The sequence below is a fragment of the Lathyrus oleraceus genome, chromosome 3 (assembly GCF_024323335.1).
Source record: "Lathyrus oleraceus cultivar Zhongwan6 chromosome 3, CAAS_Psat_ZW6_1.0, whole genome shotgun sequence".
Taxonomy (NCBI): Eukaryota; Viridiplantae; Streptophyta; class Magnoliopsida; order Fabales; family Fabaceae; genus Lathyrus; species Lathyrus oleraceus.
The window spans coordinates 267,388,949-267,408,959 of NC_066581.1; the positions used below are offsets into that span (position 1 = coordinate 267,388,949).

Genomic DNA, 20,011 nt, shown 5'->3' on the forward strand with positions numbered 1-20,011 from the left:
AAATTTTTTATTTTCTCTATAAGGGTGTAATTTGAACATTCAATCAGGAGGGATAAAGAAATATATATATATATATATATATATATATATATATATATATATATATATATATATATATATATATATATTATATATATATATATATATATATATATATATATATATATATATTACATGGGATAATTTTTATGTTTATGGAACAAAAAATACATAATTTTAATATTTTAAAGGGATCATTTGTGAATTTCGTTAATATTGCAAGAGTGTCTATATTTAAGCCTTTTTTATATTATACACAAAAAAAATTAAATGAATAACTGATGTAATATGTATTTATAATTTCCTATGAAATATATAAAATAATAATTAAAGTAAACATTGGTCATTATTTATTGCTTATAGTACCATCTACTATTTATTAAAAAAACAACCATAATAGAAAATAAATAAAAAGTAACAAAAAAAAATGATTATAAAAATATAAAATAAACATTTTGAATGATAACATATTTATTAAATTTGACATAATGTCAACTTTATGATTACATTTTATTACATTGAATCTCGTAGAGCATACGGAGTATTTATTTAAAATTTCAAGGTTGAAGCAATGTATGTATGCATTGCATGCACGAAGACCTACAAAATAAAAAACAATTTTATATGTACTTTGTTTTGTTAAGAAGAAAAGTAAATAAAATATAAAGTGCATAAATCAATAACGTTGTTTATGATAAGAATCATACCAATGATATGTCAATGTTGTTGTTAACATTTAGTTTTTTTACAATCTTCCACGCATGCTTTAAAATCATCAATTTGGCCCTTTGAACACTCAATGTTACACATTATTTCACATAATGGCACTTTGAATTTGTTTAACTTAAATTCTCGAGATGGAGTGAGGCATTCCACTTGTATTATAACTAATGTTATCAACAAGATCATCACAATATATTTTTTAATTTGACTAGGAGCCATCACTCTTCTCAAACTCAACTAAAATTCACAACTTTGTGATTTTTCAGACTTTGCAGAACACTAACTACGCAAAAGGTTTGCATTAGAGCTTTATTTATAGCACACATTTGTTTTTATTGAATTTATAGATAATATTCTTTCAAAAAATTGGAGTGTTTGTCTAATAACCTCTAAGATAATGCATTAAAAATATATTGAAAAATATTTTTATAGGCTAAAAGTTTATTAGAGAATTATGAGTAAAAATACATATTTTGTGGCAAAAATTTGACCGAAAATATTCATATAAAATTGCACATTTGTGAAGAGTTATTGGGGAGAGCAATAAAAGTATTAAATTTCATTAGAAAATAGTCATAATACCAATACGTTGAACTTGTTTTATTAAAATTCTATTTTAATAATTTATTGAAAAAATTTAAGCAATATAAATATTATAAATAAAAGGAAATAAGATATACATTGATAGTGTAAAATAATTTTACATTATCTATCATGTATCTCGCCACATTATACAATAATTTTTAAATTAATGGTTTGAATTCCTATTAGATGATAGTAATATTATTTTATATTTTGAGTGTATACTCATTAAACTCTATAAATAATTATAAAAGAAGAAGGTGTGAGTGATAGAAACAAAACTCATAAAATAAGAATAACAAATAACAATTAAAAAGAGATAGATTATTAAAATGTATTGTCAAAATTTATACATAATAATTTATAATAATTTTTTTAATCACAGAACTATATAGAAAAGTAATTATATAAATTTAATTAAATAATCTATTTTGATCTATTTTTTTATATATAAATTTAATTTTTTAAATTTATTGAATAATTAATATATCTAACATATATATAAATGAGATTAATTGAAATACACTGTCAGTGTAAAAGGGTTTTACACCATCACTTAATTATAGACGTTGGATATTAAAAGAAGTTTGACTTTTATTTTAAAAATCTATAAAGTAATACAAACGGGTGATGGTGATGAACCGACGGTGTAAAATTTTTTACACTGACATTGTATAGTAATTAATCTCTATATAAATTAGATAAATTACTTCTTTAATTAATCTAAAAAGTCAAATATTTTTATACTAAAATTGATGCTCCAGTTTACTCAACATAGTCAATAGTTTAACTCAATATAATATAAGTTTTATTTCAAAAAACAAATAATACAAATAATATATAAAGTAAGAAAAAAAAGTCAAAGTTTAAAAGATTTACATTAAATAATAAAAATATGTATGGAACATTAAACAATTTAAAAAAATTATATATAAAATTAATGAAAGAATTACTTAAAAATTAATATCATTTTCAGAAAATTCAGTTGAAGACACATTTGCCATAGATTAAAAGATAAAAGATTGTATGTTTTAATAAGGTAATTCAGACCATCTTAGCTGAATTTAATAATAATTTAATCATTTAAATATTTGATATACAATTGTATTTATTAAATGTGTTTATTTGTCGCAAAGAATAAAATGCAAAATTAAAAATAATTCTTCAAAAAATAAAGAGGTTCATCTTACATCTTAATGTTGATCGTGATAATTTGTTAGATAGAATCTGAGTCGTTCGATTATATAATTTCTCTCCTCTATAAAATAATGAAGATTTAACATTTTTAAAAATTTTAAAATTTTAAATAGCAGCATCTTATTTATCATTTCTATAATTCAAACATATCTTTTTCAGATAAAATTGTTCTCTCTTTTTTTATCCTCTTCATCTACCGTCTTAATTACAATGCTTTTTATATTAAACAAAATTACAATCTATATAATTCAATAATATTTTTAAAAAATAATCAATATTATACGGATCTTAATCTAATTATTAGTAAATATTAATACTACATATTAATTGTTATATTAACCTCGGGATATTTAATTCGACATTCGAATCTCAATGGTGACAAGTTGTAAAATTGTCATTATTAATATTTAATTATATTAATATTCCTCTTTCTAATTGTTTTTATAAAAGGTTTATTGTTGAAAATTTGTAATTACTCTAAAAAAAAGATGTATTTAAATTATATTATTAAAAGTTTAAGGAAAAAAGTTTGTTATATATATTGTAAAATAAAAATCTCTTGAGAAGAAAATGAACTATCGAATTCTGACAAGAATTGAAAGTTAAAAGCATTTAAATAAAAAAAGTTGAAAAAAGGGTTTTTGGTTGAAGAAAGAGATTTATCAAAAACATGTTGAAGCCTCTGGATTTTACGCGCTCATAGCGCGTCCATGTTGCCTCTAACGCACCCGCGTTGAATTAATGATGGCGAAAGGCGCCCACATTAATAAGTAACGTGTCCGCGTTGTATTTATTTGTCTGACACGTTTTTCAACAGCTTTATAAGAAAAAGAGAGAGAAAAGTAGGGTTTGACTTTCAAGACCAAGAAGTGACATTTAGAACAATTTTGAGTAAGGGTGGCAAACGAGCATGTCCACCACGTTATGGTCCGTCTGTCATATCCCAAAATTTGTCATGTGCCTTGAAATTCATTTTCACTCATTCATGCCTCATTCATGTGGATCGTGCATTCATATTAACACCTTCTCATAACCATCATAAATTCAAAGCTCTGTGGCTAACATAAGCTAGGGTTTGTTTGTGGATCAAGCGCTAGGGATGTGGCATGGCTTTTCATATGGAATCATTAGGTAAAATCCCTAATTTCTTAATCTTTGGGTCATGGATTCAAGGAGACCACATCATAACATTCATCATGACATAAAAACCCTAATTATTAGTTTTGTTCCTTCGGAATGTTGTGATTAACTCTTGAGCATTGATTTGATAATCTAAATCCTAACTGTGGGCCCATGTGTTAGGAGATTAACTATGGAGCTTCATGCTTAGTTTGGAGACCTTGATTAGAGGGTGTGCATCATGAAGACCTTGATTACAATATCCAATTTTCATTACAACACTCAATCAAATTTCCAAAACCAACCATGAACATGTCAAAATTCAACTTCAAACCACAATCCAATTTACACCTTCGTTCATATTTCAACCATGTCAAATTCCATACATGAACTAATCATTCAATTTCACAAACCCATGTACAAATTACAACCACAAACCATATTTCAACCCAAAATTACAATGGCAAACCAATTTCAATTACAATGTTCAAGCCAATACAATCTCAATTTCAAACATAGCATTCCATGGCATAACATCCAAACACCTTCCAAATTCCACTCTTCAAGATAATTGCCAAATGCAGCCATTGAGTTCCACAAGCCAATTTCCATTACGCCCTACAAAACAATTTCAGTACTCATTAACTTAACCATTCCAATTAACAACCTGCAAAAATCAAAAATCAAATTAATAAAACAATTCAATTTCAACTTCAACTCATAACAGGGCCAAGCGACTAACAGGTTCGTCCATTCACGTTACTTCAAGCCAAATTTCAACTAACAAACTAAAAAAACTTACACAATTCTCATTCTGAGAACATTGAATTTGAATTCCACGATAAGTCCACACAAACGCAACGCAGAGAACAAATTTCAAACCAACAAATTCATTTTTCACTCACTCTAACTAACTCTAACATATTATTTTTCATTTGTAACTAACTGGTGTATTTCATGGGAATCTCGAGTGAATTACATGGTAGAAATTTCATAAAGATTAAAGGGATTCAGGCTTGAATCGTGAACGCAACACTTTCCTTATAGTATTTCAAGCACTCTCGATTGTCTTAGAGTTCTGATGCAGGAATACCCAGGATAATTCAGCCTTATCGAGTTTGCGCAAGACCGCCGAAAACCTGAATGCAGCGAAGAGCGTCTGGAATTATTTAGAGGATTTTCGGATTTTGTGTCTTTTATTCTGAATCCGAATTTATGCTTTTATAGGCCATGTTGATATTGTTTCACAAGGTAGCGACCCTTGGTGAAGTAATGTTCTTTTCCAATAATCATAATGGTTGGCCTGCAGCATGTTTCATCAACAGTTGCATGGTTTCGCCTTTGCAACATCTTATGAAGAGTTACAATCTCCGAATTCAAAATTCAAAATTCAAAATTCATGAAGAGTTATCTCATGCATTTATTAGTATTAACTCACTTCCACCATTTGTCATTTTGGAACACACTTGTATTTAATAAATTACAACAATCCCCCACTTGTTCTAATAATGACAAATCTAATTCCAAAATATAGAAAGCAAAAAGTGTTAATACAGTTAGGTATCTTTCGATTTGAACTTAACCTTAGTAAAGACAACACAGAGCCTAATCGGAACGTTAGGTAGTTATGCTTTGAACCATTTTCCCATGTGATCAGACCGACGTTGCTATACACACACTTTTAGAGGTTCTTCGCCTACATATCTCGCCTGGCACTATTTATGGCCATGTGCTTTTCCTGTTTTCATGAGAGAAACTCCAACTCTCACCTTAAGACGACACCATCTTGAAGTTCATATAGGTGAAGTTCAATTCGTATCTATTTCTTCAGATACGTATCCTCCTTGATATAGAACTTCATTAAGAGTTTCTTTGAAAACTCAACCCTCAGTTTGTAATCGTCAACATTATCGCGGAATGTTGCATAACCTTCCGAATCAACGACTTGTTGTTACCCATTGAATCTTAGGTTAAGATGTGTTAACTTCAGATTGGGTTGCTATCATTGTCGGGACCCTTATTCAAGGAGTTTTAATCCCATACCTTTCGAGGTAGTCTTTACTAAATCTCCGGCCAGTGGTTTAGTAAATGGATCAGCCAAATTATAGCTTGTTTGTATATATGTTAGTGAAATGATCCCATCTTTTATCATTTTTCTCACGAGAGAGTGTCTAAGACCTATGTGTCTAGACTTTCCATTGTACACTTCACTGAACGCTCTAGCCATGGTGGCTTGACTATCACAATGTATCAATACTTTTGAAACATTGTCTTTAGCTAACGGAACCTCCAATAAGAGGTCCCTCAACCATTCTGCTTCTTGTCCAGCAGACGCAAGAGCCACAAACTCTGATTCCATGGTTGAGAGAGTAATGCATGTTTGTTTCTTGCTTTTCCAAGAAATCGCACCTCCAGCTAATGTGAATATCCACCCAGTTGTAGATTTATAATCTCCAACACTTGATATCCAACTTGCGTCAGTATATCCTTCTAGTACGGCAAGAAACTTACCATAATGAAGGCCAAGATTTTTGGTCTTTAACAAATATCCGAAAATCCTAGTTATGGCTTTCCAATGTTCATCATTTGGATTGCTAGTAAATCTACTCATCTTACTAACTGCAAAAGCTATGTCAGGTCTGGTGCATTGCATTAAGTACATTAGACATCCAATTGCACTTACATATTCCAGTTGTGCCACGGTTCTCCCATTGTTCTTTTGAAGTTTGACACTAGGATCGAATGGAGTCTTTACTTCCTTAAAGTTTAGGTGTTTGAACTTTTCCAACATTTTCTCAATATAATGTGTTTGATTAAGTTCATAACCCCCACTATTTCGTTTTACTTTGATCCCTAGTATAGTGTCAACTAGTCCAAGATCTTTCATCTTGAATGTGGAAGTCAAAAATTTCTTTGTTTCTAATATTCCATTCATTTCATTGCTGATAATCAACATGTCATCAACATATAGACATAGAAATATCACAACACTTCTGTGCACCTTTGTGTACAAGCATTTGTCACAAGAGTTTGGAACAAACCCATTTGAAATTATGGGGGTGACAAATTTTTGATGCCATTGTTTTGGTGCCTGTTTTAAACCGTATAGAGACTTAACAAGTTTGCATACCTTTTGTTCATTTCCAGGAAGCATGAAGCCTTCTGGTTGCTCCATGTAGATCTTCTCATCGAGATCTCCGTTTAGGAATGCTGTTTTAACATCCATTTGATGAACAATAAGGTTATTCAAGGAAGCTAGTGCAAACAGGATTCTAATTGTCGTAGTTTTTGTTACCGGTGCATATGTGTCAAAATAATCGACACCTTTCTTTTGTCTAAATCCTTTTGCTACTAGTCTAGCCTTGTAGGTGTTTAATATACCGTTACTATGATACTTTTTTCTAAACACCCACTTGCATCCAATGGGTCTTGATCCCTTCGGAAGATCAACTAGTTCCCAAGTATGATTTGACATAATTGAATCCATTTCATCTTGGATAGCATCTTTCCAAAAAGAAGCGTCCCTAGAAGCCACTGTTTCCTTGTATGTTTTAGGATCATCTTCTACTTGAAGAATAATAGGAATTTTATGAACATCATTCTTGCTATTTCCTTCAACTAAATAAAGAGAAATGAGTTGGGAATTGATTTCATCTGGTCCTAGATCCTTAGTTTTTCGTGCCCTTTTGCTTCTCCTTGGTTCTGATTGTGTTTCAACAATTCGTGTCGAATCTTTGTCACGAGATTCTTCAATTGTCGGATTTTCAGGTCCCTTATCCTTTGTGATGAGATTTTTAAAGAATTCCACATCTCTGGATTCAACAATTACATTAGACTATAGATTTAGAAGTCTGTATGCTTTGCTATTTGATGCATATCCTATGAAGGCACATCTGATTCCTCGAGGACCCAATTTTGTCCTTTTGGGATCCATGTTCTTGTAATAAGCCACACACACCCACACTCTGAAATAACCAATACTTGGTGGTCTTCCTTTCCATTTCTCATATGGAGAAATACTAGTTGTTTTTAAAGGAATCCTGTTCATTATGTGACATGCGGACAATAGTGTTTCACCCCATAAATTAAATGGTAATTCTGAATGCATTAACATAGCATTTATCATCTCTTGATATGTTCTATTTTTTATTTCGGCCATGCCATTTTATTGTGGTGTGCGGGGCGCAGAACATTCGTGTATGATGCCATATTCTTCACAATATGCATCAAATTCTGCTGAGAAATATTCTCCGCCTCTATCGCTCCTAAGTACTTTTATAGTTGTACTTAATTGATTTTCTACTTCTGCTTTATATGTCTTAAAGACATTTAAAGCATCATCTTTATGCTTTAAGAGATATACATGTGTGAACTTAGAGCAATCATCGATAAACGTTATAAAATAACGGTTTCCCCCACGGGTCAACATACCATTAAATTCACACAAATCAGAGTGCACAAGATCTAGCACGTTTGTTTTTCTTTCAACACTTTTGAAAGGTTTCTTTATCATTTTTTATTTAACACATATTTCACATTTTCCGAAATCATGAATGTTGCATGATATCAAACCGGATTTAATTAGTCTATTCATAGTACTAATACCAATATGTGCCAATCTAGAGTGCCATAAAGAAATAGGGTTAAGCATATAAGCAGAATTAGAAATTTCATTAATAATATTGTCGGTAGTACAATGTTTGATCATTCCTTCAGCGAAATATCATTTTCCTACAAATATACCATTACGGGTCAATATTAATTTGCCCGATTCATATACAGATTTAATACCCGTTTTTCCCAATAAGTCCCCACTAACAAGGTTTCTATTCATATTAGGAACATGAAGCACATTAACAAGAGTGACTTTCTTTCCGAAAGTGAAGTTGAGTTCGACGGATCCTGTTCCAACGACTTTAGATCGCACTTCATTTCCCATTTGCACTTCTTGTCCATCATTGACTTCGGTATAGGTTTTGAATGTTGTTTTATCATAAGATACATGCACAGTTGCACATGTGTCATACCACCATCCTTGCACTTTGCCTTTGATTGCCATAATTTCGCTTACCGTAGCGATTATGTCGTCATCGGCATGAACATCATTGACCTCATTTTTGGACTTATTGTGCCTGCAATCTCGAGCATAATGTCTGGGTTTGACACATACATAACAACCATTTTTAGTACCTTTTGGTCCGCCAGAATTTTTGAACTTGTTGTGTTCTTTCCTTGGGCCGAGATGGTTTTTCATGCCATCATATTTTTTATTTCCTTTAGCGGCAACAACATTTGCTTTAGCAAATCCAGCAGACTCGGTTTTTTCTCGATCCTTCGTTTCCTCCTCGATACGAAGGTGTTTCTGAAGTTTCTCCAAAGAAAAATCCTCAAAACTATGCAGCAATTTCTTTCTGTATCCTTTCCACGAAGGTGGCAATTTTGCTATTATTGCACCGACTTGGAATGCTTCAGGAATGTCAATTTTCATGACTTTTATTTTATTCACGAGAATCTGTAACTCGTGTACTTGTGCAAGAATCGGCTTGGAATCTAACATCTTAAAATCAAAGTATTTAGATATTAAAAACTTTTTCGTACCTTCTTCTTCGGCCTTGAATTTGACTTCGAGTGCGTTCCAGATTTTCTTTGCGGATGCAATATTGATGTAGAGATTATAGAGACGATCAGATAATGTGTTCAAGATGTGTCCACGATAAAGCAATTCATCTTCTTTTCGTTTCCTTCTCTCCTTTTTTACTTCATCAGTGTCATTCTCTGTTGGTTCTGGAATTGCCTCCAGATCAGGATCCAAGACATATTGAATTTTCAGGGCGGTCAGGAGAAATGTCATTTTGTCTTGCTAGCGGGTATAGTTTGTTCCATCGAAACGATCTAACTTAACAAGGTCCTGATTCATCAGTTTGATGCTTGAAACAAAAGCGTCGGTGGCCATGATTTGAGATACTATAAGACTGGTAGAAATTTCGTAAAGATTAAAGGGATTCAGGCTTGAATCGTGAACGCAACACTTTCCTTATAGTATTTCAAGCACTCTCAATTGTCTTAGAGTTCTGATGTAGGAATACCCAGGATAATTCTGCCTTATCGAGTTTGCGCAAGACCGGTGAAAACCCGAATGCAGCGAAGAGCGTCTGGAATTATTTAGAGGATTTTCGGATTTTGTGTCTTTTATTCTGAATCCGGATTTATGCTTTTATAGGCCATGTTGATATTGTTTCATAAGGTAGCGACCCTTGGTGAAGCAATGTCCTTTTCCAATAATCATAATGGTTGGCTTGCAGCATGTTTCACCAACAGTTGCATGGTTTCGCCTTTGCAACATCTCATGAAGAGTTACAATCTCCGAATTCAAAATTCAAAATTCAAAATTCAAAATTCATGAAGAGTTATCTCATGTATTTATTAGCATTAACTCATTTCCACCATTTGTCATTTTGGAACACACTTGTATTTAATAAATTATAACATTACATTTGCATTTGATAACTAAAAATAAACTCTATAAATAAAACACGTTTCACTCATTCAAGAGAACGAATCCAAAAATCACAGAGCATCCAAAATCACAACACATACAAATCATTTTTCACTATTCACTCTCGATCTCTCTTCAACTCAAAGAATCTCTCCAATTTTTATAACCTCACTGCAATTCTCAATTATCAATCTCACACAACAATTACACAAATAGTTTCAGCTTCTATCAACAACGTACACGATAGCACAGAAGAATTTGAGAAGAAGAAGCAAATCAAATCAGAGAAAGGAAAGGATTCAGTACCTGGTTGCGTCAAAACTTCTATTCGGTTAGTTTTCTCGCTTCGATTTTGATCTCGTTTCTCTCCAATTCCGAGTGCACGAAGTTGGTTTAAACGTGAATGGTGAGTGTTAATTCAAATTTCGGTGATGGAAGTGATTTTGGACCAGTTTCTTCCTCATTTTTTGTTCAGATTCTAAAGGAGAATACGTGAACTTTAAAATGCGATGTTGTTGCATTGATGCTTTGAGCCTGGTCCGTTTTTGACATTAGTTTCATCCATGTTGGACTTGTTGTTTCAACCGTTGCAACCTTGGTTTGGGCCTAAGGCTCAAAGGTTTCTTTTTTATGCGCACCCATGCTTAATGTATGCACCTTCCCCTTCAATGTTCATTTAATTTAATTCCAAATAGTTTATTTTAATTTCTCTTAATTAAGTTTAATTTATTTTGATTTAATTTTCTGTTTCTGATTTTTGTGCATATGAACAATTAATCCCTTGTTAATATTTGTTAGCTTAATTTTCTTTTCTATCATGTAATAATTAAAAACAATTAGGATATAATTAGGTATCATTAGGAATATTTAGGATAATTAGATAATTAAGTTTAATTAGTGTTTTAATTAGATTTTTGGATTTTTAGAAATATTTCCCTAATTGACCAATTTGTGCATATTGACAATTTTACCCCTAGGATTTAGAATATTCATATTATGCATGCTCCATTAGTTTAGGGCTTCTGTAGATCCAATTAGTATAATTAACTGAGCAATTCATTAGGTTGCATACATGGTTCAATTGATCTATGTTTCTGATCGCGTATGGTTGATATGTCTATAGGATTTGTGACTGCAAGTGCACAGTCGTATCGCGTAGTTTTAAAAATTATCGAACCCAAATGACTAATAATCGAACTTACTGTTATCTAATGTTACTATGTAAATCTAAGGCTAAGGATCTCTCTAGGAGTTCAGGGACGAAGAGAAATAACTACTAAAGAAAACAGAATATTAATGAAAATATTTAATAGCGGGATATTGGTATGTAACGCATCAAACTTCGGGGATTCGATAGATAGTTGGTGTAATCTTAAACATCAAAATATTCTTCAGAAGAAATTATTTATTTAAAAGACTTTGTCTCACACTCTCGTTTTTATTGACTCTGACCATACTCTTAAACCGGAATGCTTTGCTCTCGCTGTCTCATTTGAGTTAAAACTAATTTTTAGAAATAAACATAGTCTAATTAATCCTAAATCGCTCTCGCTGTATTTAGGATTATGCCTAGTTTCAGCTATCCGATTAAAATCTCAAGCTCTCGTTTTTATTGACCATAACATTTGTTTACTTTGTACTCTCGTACGAAAAACAGTTTTGAATTTAGAACAAGAAACTATAACCGAACAAATAATATTTTATAAAAGTCAACACCAATTATTTATGAAACCCATCGTTTCGACAATCTTTACATACCGATACCAATTGGTTTAGCCGGACATGGATCCGGGATCAAACATGATATTCAGATAATTAAGCATATGATAAGGCATAAGCAATTAAAACAAAATCTGGAATATAAACCGAAAACATGGAACGAATGTTGATTCTTGAATTCAAACAATGTCGGCACGCTTTGGCAATCGGGTACAATGTTACAATCAAACTCAGTTACTTAAAATAAAAATTGTAATTGTCCCCGATATGGAGAATCTATTACTTTACAGGTAAATATTTGCCTAAGAAATACTAACAACAAAATCTGACTAAAAAAATGCATACCCCCGTCTCTAAAGACCGAAGTGTATATATACTCCCCACTCCTCCTTAAAAGTAGCCTTGAATATCTATTAGTGGGGAGCGGTTTATTGAATGAGCAAAAACCGAACGTGGAGAAAATTATGGAGAAGAACAAGGAGGATTGGGTTGGTGGCGGCTGCCATAACCCTAATTTGATCACGTGGCGGGCGCCACTTTCATGTGTGGTGGGCGCCACATTCATGTAATATGGTGGGCGCCACCCTTCATAAATCCTTGTGGCGGGCGCCACTCTCTCATATGAAGGGCACCACATTCTTATAATGTGGCGGGCACCACCACTCTTTATTTTGCTCATTTTTCTTTCCTTTTTGCTATTTTCCCCTTTGCTTGCCTAAACATCTCTTATTCGATAAATACCTAAAATAAACATAAAATACGGCGAGATACTATGGAAAATCAAGTAAAAAGCAATGCATGTTAAGTCAAATATACGATACATTTTTGCGTTATCAAACTCCCTCATACTTAAACCTTTGCTTGTCCTCAAGCAAATGTTGTGTACATGAATAAAAGAGTTTTGTAAAACTTTTGTAGCATACAGTCTCAAGACTTGTGAAAAACACAGTTGCATTCATATACTCATTCTTGCCTATAAATTCTACTTCGATCATGAATTGCATCAACAGGTACTATCTTCCATACTAAGGGTGTCATTGGAACACATAGTCACAATCGTGCAATCACAAGTCTCCCTCATATACAAACCAATCTGAATCATGCCATCATGCCTAAGCCTACCTTACTAATTCTTCTTTTTATCCTTTTCCATTCTAGTGCAATCACATTAAGCCTGTTATCCTTTCACATTCATAGCAAGATAATTTGTTAGTGACTATGATCTCATCATTATTTATTTATTTCTTTTTCGCACTTTAGCTCAAATAACAGTTAAAGATGGTTATACCGTTGGGTTAAATGACCGGGCGAGGGTCACCTAACTTAGAAGGAACAACATTTTTCATAAATTTTGTCAATCTTTTTCTCTTTTAAGCCTGAGATCATACACTTATTTGCATCGACTTCTTGCATAGTGTATACTTAGGATGGTGTTAACTGCTAGATAAACAAACTACTTAAGGAATATTAAAGGATAGAATTTAAGGCTACGACATGACAAGTACTCAAATCGATCTTATACTTGGGAGATTTAAGGTGTTAAAACGACACCGATCTTGTAAATTTTTTCCAAATCTCTACAATTCAACCTAAGTTTTATTTATAGTTTAGGATTTTTAAAAGATGTATTGTGTTTCTAAGTCAAGATTTTTCGCAAAAATTTGGTATGGCTTAAGCAAATGGGAGAATCAGTAAACAACGGAAACCACGCATAAAGACTCGATAGTGCAATGATATTTGACTCGACTAACACTTATCAATTTAACAAAGAAAATAACAATAACACTTAACAATTTAACAAAGGAAACAACAATAATTTAAATCTACATAGAAAGCGATAAATAAAAGCGTTAAAGCTTCCTCCCCCATACTTAAATCGATCATTGTCCTAAATGCAACGACATAAGATAGGAAAGAAATGTAGAACCTGAGTAGCCTGCTACTGGCGCATTTTGCCACGTGTTCGTCCATGTCCACCATTTCTAGGCTGGTGAGGTGGCGTACCCACATAAGAGGCATATTCTTGTAGATATTCCACACACACTATCAATGTTGCCATTTCATCGATCAAACCAGACATGTTTTGTTCAGTCCTGAAAGCGTAATCATGTTGGTCATCCTGTATATGGCGAAGGATTTACATCATTTTTGTTTGCTGAGCTTCCATGTTTTGGATTTGTTGGTCGCGCTGAGCGTCTAATTCGCTACGCCGCAGTAAGTCAGCATATATGTCATTAAAAGTGGCAAGTGCCACATTTCTTCTTCTAGGTCTTTGGCTGGATGATGTACATGCAACATTTTCAGAAGAAATGTGTATGGTGTATGAGTGTGTGTTAGTAGCGGGAGCAGTTGGCTCCTGAACATAATCCTCATTGATGTCCCCGCTAGCGGCTACATTCTCATTAATATGCGCGAGGACTTGGTTAGGCACCAGATCATGAATATAACAATAATTTTCTGGGTTACGCACATTTGTGTGAATTGGGTTTGGGAGGATGAAATCTTGAAAGACACTATTGGAAGCCATTAGGTGAAATTTACCGTCTTGCATTTGTTTTACCAGTTCCATGTTTCTTGTCATGTCAATGTCAATGGCACGAGGCGGAAGCGGTGTTAGCTGGGAAAATTTATCTTTGAGTCCTAGGACTCGGGCTATTGAGGTTATTAAACCTCCAAAAATAATTGGCCATCTTCTTGCGTTGATACTGATTTGCATGTGAGAGAACATGAAAGGGATGGTATTGACCTTTTGTGGCATAAAAGTGGCGAACAGATAGAAGAGTTCTTTCTCACTCACCTTGTTAGAGTTGGATTGGCCAAAAATGGTGCATGCCAATATTTGGCGGAAATAACGGATAGTCAGATTGTGAATTAAAGTGGCTATGTTTCCCTCAAAATTGTGTGTTATTGTACTTGTTATTGCCCTCCAGAATGGTTGAAAGGAGTGTTGCCAACCTTCAGTATTTGGGACCTCACTTACTACATCATTCCCATGGGGGAATTGTAGCAAGTTTTCTAGTTGGGCAAAGATAAAAGCATACTCTATATTGAACAAGTGAAACTAGACAGTCCCACTGGAACAGTTTGTGTTGGGGGTGGGACTAAAAATAAGTGAACTAAGGAATTCTAGTGTTAATTGGGCATATACGGGGCCTTTAAAAGATATGAAATAATTTAAACTTAAAGTATTTAACATATGATTAACACTAACAAGAATTCATAAGGCTATTAAACAAGGTTCATCAACGTACCTTGTTGACTCTATTTCTCTTGCGCTTAGAGTCGTGTAGATTTCTTCCTACAATTCACCTGGTTCGCCGGCTCTGAACAATACTTCGTATTCTTGCATTTATGCCATGACTAAAATTCTCACTACTCGTGTATGTAGTAAGAATGTAGCTAGAAGGAGGAGAATTTGATTATGAAAGATGTGTTTTTGTGAGGTTATATTGCTGGTTTATATAGAGGTGATGGTGGTTGGAAAATGATTAATGGAATAAATTATAATGAATGGTGTTTAATGCCTCAGTCAAAGTATTGAAAGTGGTTGAAGAAGGTTTAATACTTTGTCTAGCATGCATGGGACAAGGAATTTATGGAATTGATAGCACATCAGCAGCGTGAGGATTGATGGAGTGGTTGGCGCCACTTTGTGTCTGTGGCGGGCACCATTATGAGGGTGCGGTGGGCGCCACAGTGTGTAAATGGGCGCCACAGCCTGTGTGTGGCAGGCGCCACATGCAGTGTTGTGTGTTCCTATGTATTATCTTTTTACCCTGCATTTTCTTAATTGACCACAACTTTTGCATGTGAATTTATTTGACCAACAATTAATAGTTTTTGAATAATTAGGTGAAAGAAAAAAAGAAGAAAAAAAAGAAATAAGAAAATTGAGAATTAAATAGGGCATGGTAGAATGAAATTAAAACATAAAATCGAAAAAGAAAAGAATGATGTAGATGGGAATGAATAACATAATTCATTTGTGAAATAATAAAAAAATTCCTAATGTGTAAACACAACAAGAAAATCCAAACATGAAAATAAAATCTAAAATCAATGTCAGTAAATCGGTAATATTCATATATATTAGTCATTACGGCGACTTCTGGCAAGAGGAACGAACGAGTAGAAGTGCTGGTAAATGTGATTCAAGTTCTTTGTCACTACATCCATAAAGCCATGGAGGTCCACGCGCAGAGTTCTCAATTCGCTTCTTAGGTTGGCGATGTCGGTCTGGACAACGTCGATGACAACAACAGGATCGGTAAGAGGCGCAACAGGTACATCAGGGGCGCATGAGTCAGCGTTAGAGAGATAGGTGTCATAATGGTCATAGATTTGGGGAGTCTCTGGAGGAGAGGGTGGTGCATCTGATGGTCCGTCCAAATTAAAGAGTCAGTTGTTCCTATCATGTACACTCGTCATATGGTCTGGCAGGGTAAACATGTGTACGACTTGGTTGTTAATTAGAAATTCAAACACATTCGGGCCCAAGTTTCTAATGATACCAGTGTTGAAACAAAATTGAATGTTCATTGGTCGTATTCCACCTAGAGGGTTAACTATGATAAGTGGTCGTATCAATCCAATAGCATTTGCGATCATGGTCACTAAGCCCCCTATTAAGATTGGTTCATGGTTAGCTTATGCCATACAGTTTAGGTTGGCTATCATAAATGTAGCGACATTAACAGGATGGGCTTGTGATGCACAATACATTATAAAGAGTTCGTCTTTGGACATAAAGGTTATGTTTTATTCCTTTCCAAATAGGGTGTGAGCTAAGATATTATGAAAGTAACAGATGGCAGGGTTGTGGATGTTCTCAGAATGCATGAGATCCGGCTCGGGATGGTTGTTTCCTGTAATGCTACCCCAAAAGTAATCTAGTTTAAGGTCAGTAAGCAGGTCTTCCTGGGTGATGGTAAAGGTATCAGGACCATTAGGGCATCCTAGGAGTTCATCTATTTCTCTATGATTGTAGCGATACTCAATATCAAACATCCTAAAGGTGACGAGGCCTTTATTAAATCTGATACCATGGCTTGGCAAGTATATCGGGGAGCTTAGGAATTCTAAGGTTAGCCTACGGTAAGAACTAAAATTTGTTTTGATAGCAAAAGTATCCCATCCAATTTGGTTAATTAGGAACATAATATTGTCTCTTATACCTAACTTGGTCATGGTGCGTCCATCGGGGTATATGGTTAGCGCCATCTCTCTTTGAGCTAGACCCTTAAAGCGTCTCCTTTGACCTATGCCTCTGAAAACTATATCCATGTAGTCTACTTGTTGCATCATGAAGGTCAGTAGCTAGATAAATTTAAGTAGACAATGTAATTAAGTTAGTAATGGTTAATAATTAATAAAAATACCGAGTGACCTTATGAAATAAAAGAAAGAAAAAATGGATAGATAAAAAATCACATTAATATAAATGGAAATATTCGCTATGTTTTACGTTGATAGCGCGACGACTCTGGAGTGTAAGTACTCATGGTGGTTCTTTCAAGAATGAATCCTTGGTCAAACTTTTAATTATCCTCGATTTCCATGGCCACTTATCAATTCATCTCTCATATCCATCACATTTTCTTCTTTTTCTTCTGCGAGGTAGTTTATCCTTCTGAACTTGTGGTGGTGGTTTTGGCTCTATCCTGAGAGCTAACTTTTTAGGTTTGGGTTCAATTTTTTCATCCACCACCTCAAAGTCTAACTTGCCCCTTTTAATACTAATGAGTTCCCTAGCTCCACGGTCTTCTAATTTTCTTTTATGATTTATGATCTCAAATAAAGGTGCATTGGTGTGGATATTTTCCAATAGCTCCTCGTACCTTTCGGATTTGGGGTCTACCTTAACTTCCACAGACCTTCGCGGGAAAGGAATTGGTGATTTATAGGGAGGAGGAACAACACATAGTGCTTCCTTCTCTACCTCTTCAACAACCTCCCCTTCTGCTGGTGTCGGTGGATCTTTCTCAATCTCTACTCTTTTCTCACCTGAACCCTCCTCATTATCACTCTCCTTAGGATTTTCGGTAGATTTTTCACTGGTGATTGTTACAACATCCGCATGTTTCTTAGGAATGGTCCTATAGGTGTCTGTGCAAGCAGGGAGATTTGAGTCTCCAATGACTCGTTATGAGTGACGAGGGACTCGACCATAGTGTTCAGTTGCCTAAGAATTTCATTGGTAAAGAGACTTTGTTTTCTAAATTCTTTATTTTGAAGAGTTTGTGTAGCCACAAAGCATTCCATCATAGATTCTAGCCTAGAGTGAGTTTGCGTCGCAATGAAATCCTCCATTAATATTTCCAGGTCGAATTTACAGGAATCTTGCGATTCCTCCAAATACTGAGAGTGATAATCATAGAGAAAAATTGGGTGATACATAGTAATAGAGAAAAGAGTGCCTTAGTCTATATTGGGCAACACTGGAATTACGATATCGACTAAATTAGTCCCCAACATCGGCGCCAAAAACTTGATCGCGACTTAGTATGTCTATAGGATTCGTGACTGCAAGTGCACAGTCGTATCACGTACTTTTAAAAATTATCGAACCCAAAGGACTAATAATCGAACTTACCATTATTTAATGTTACTATGTAAATCTAAGGCTGAGGATCTCTCTAGGAGTTGAGGGACGAAGAGAAATAACTACTAACGAAAACAGAATATTAATAAAAATATTTAATAGCGGGATATCGGTATGTAACGCATCAAACTTCAGGGATTCGATAGATAGTTGGTGAAATCTTAAACATCAAAATATTCTTTAGTAGAAATTATTTATTTAAAAGACTTTGTCTCACACTCTCGTTTTTATGGACTCTGACCATACTCTTAAACCAGAATGCTTTGCTCTCGCTGTCTCATTTGAGTTAAAAGTAATTTTTGGAAATAAATAAAGTCTAATTAATCCTAAAGTGCTCTCGTTGTATTTAGGATTAATGCCTAGTTTTAGCTATCCGGTTAAAATCTCAAACTCTCGTTTTTATTGACCGTAACCTTTGTTTGCTTTGTACTTTTGTACGAAAAACAGTTTTGAATTTAGAACAAGAAACTATAACTGAAAAAATAATATTTTATAAAAGCCAACACCAATTACTTACGAATCCCGTCGTTTCGGCGGTCTTTACATATTGATACCGATTGGTTTAGCCGCACATGGATCCAGGATCAAACATGATATTCAGATAATTAAGCTTACGATAAGGCATAAGCAATTAAAATGGAAATTAAAATAAAACCTGGATTATAAACCGAAAACTTGGAATGAATGTTAATTCTTGAATTCAAACAATACTGACACGCTTTGGCAATCGGGTACACTGTTACAATCAAATTCAGTTGCTTAAAACAAAAATCATAATAGTCTCCGGTGTGGATAATCTATTACTTTACAGATAAATATCTGCCTAAGAAATGCTAACAACAAAATTTGACTAAAAACATGCACACCTGGCCTCTAAAGACCGAAGTCTATATATACTCCCCACTTCTCCTTAAAAGTAGCCTTGAATATCTACTAGTGGGAAGCAGTTTGTTGAAAGAGCAAAAACCGAATGTGGAGAAGAACAAGGAAGACTGGGTTGGTGGCGGCTGCCACAACCCTAACTTGATCACGTGGCATGCGCCACTTCCATGTGTGATAGGCGCCACATTCATGTAATGTGGAAGGCGCCACCCTTCATAAATCCTTATGGCGGACGCCACTCTCCCATGTGGTGGGCGCCACATTCTTATAATGTGGTGAGCACCACCACTCTTTATTTTGCTCCATTTTCTTCCTTTTTTTCCTTTTTTCTATTTTCCCCTTTGCTTACCTAAATATCTCTTATTCGATAAATATCTCAAATAAACATAAAATACGGCGTGATACTATGGAAAATCAAGTAAAAATCAATGCATGTTAAGTCAAATATACGATACATTTGAAGGAGAAGAGCGATCCAAAATGCAGCGGAATTTAAAAATTTCTCCTTTAGTGATCCTTACAATTGGGCATGATCAGTGATAGAATCGTTACCTCTTGTGGCGATTGAAACCTTTGATGCAGATCTACAGAGCGATCACGAACGTTGAATAGTGACAACGCCTCTACTCAGTCCACGCGAACGGATTCCTTCA

The 20,011-nt window shown here is 34.1% G+C and overlaps 1 long non-coding RNA gene across 1 annotated transcript; it reads right to left on the bottom strand.

The window, feature by feature from the left end:
• Positions 1-467: 467 nt before the first annotated feature.
• LOC127129151 (uncharacterized) lies at positions 468-1,058 on the bottom strand. The gene is made up of 2 exons (XR_007806197.1): positions 747-1,058; positions 468-639 (listed from the first exon to the last, which is right to left on the bottom strand). It is a non-coding gene; the product is annotated as an uncharacterized LOC127129151 (long non-coding RNA).
• Between the last annotated feature and the right edge of the window lie 18,953 nt (positions 1,059-20,011).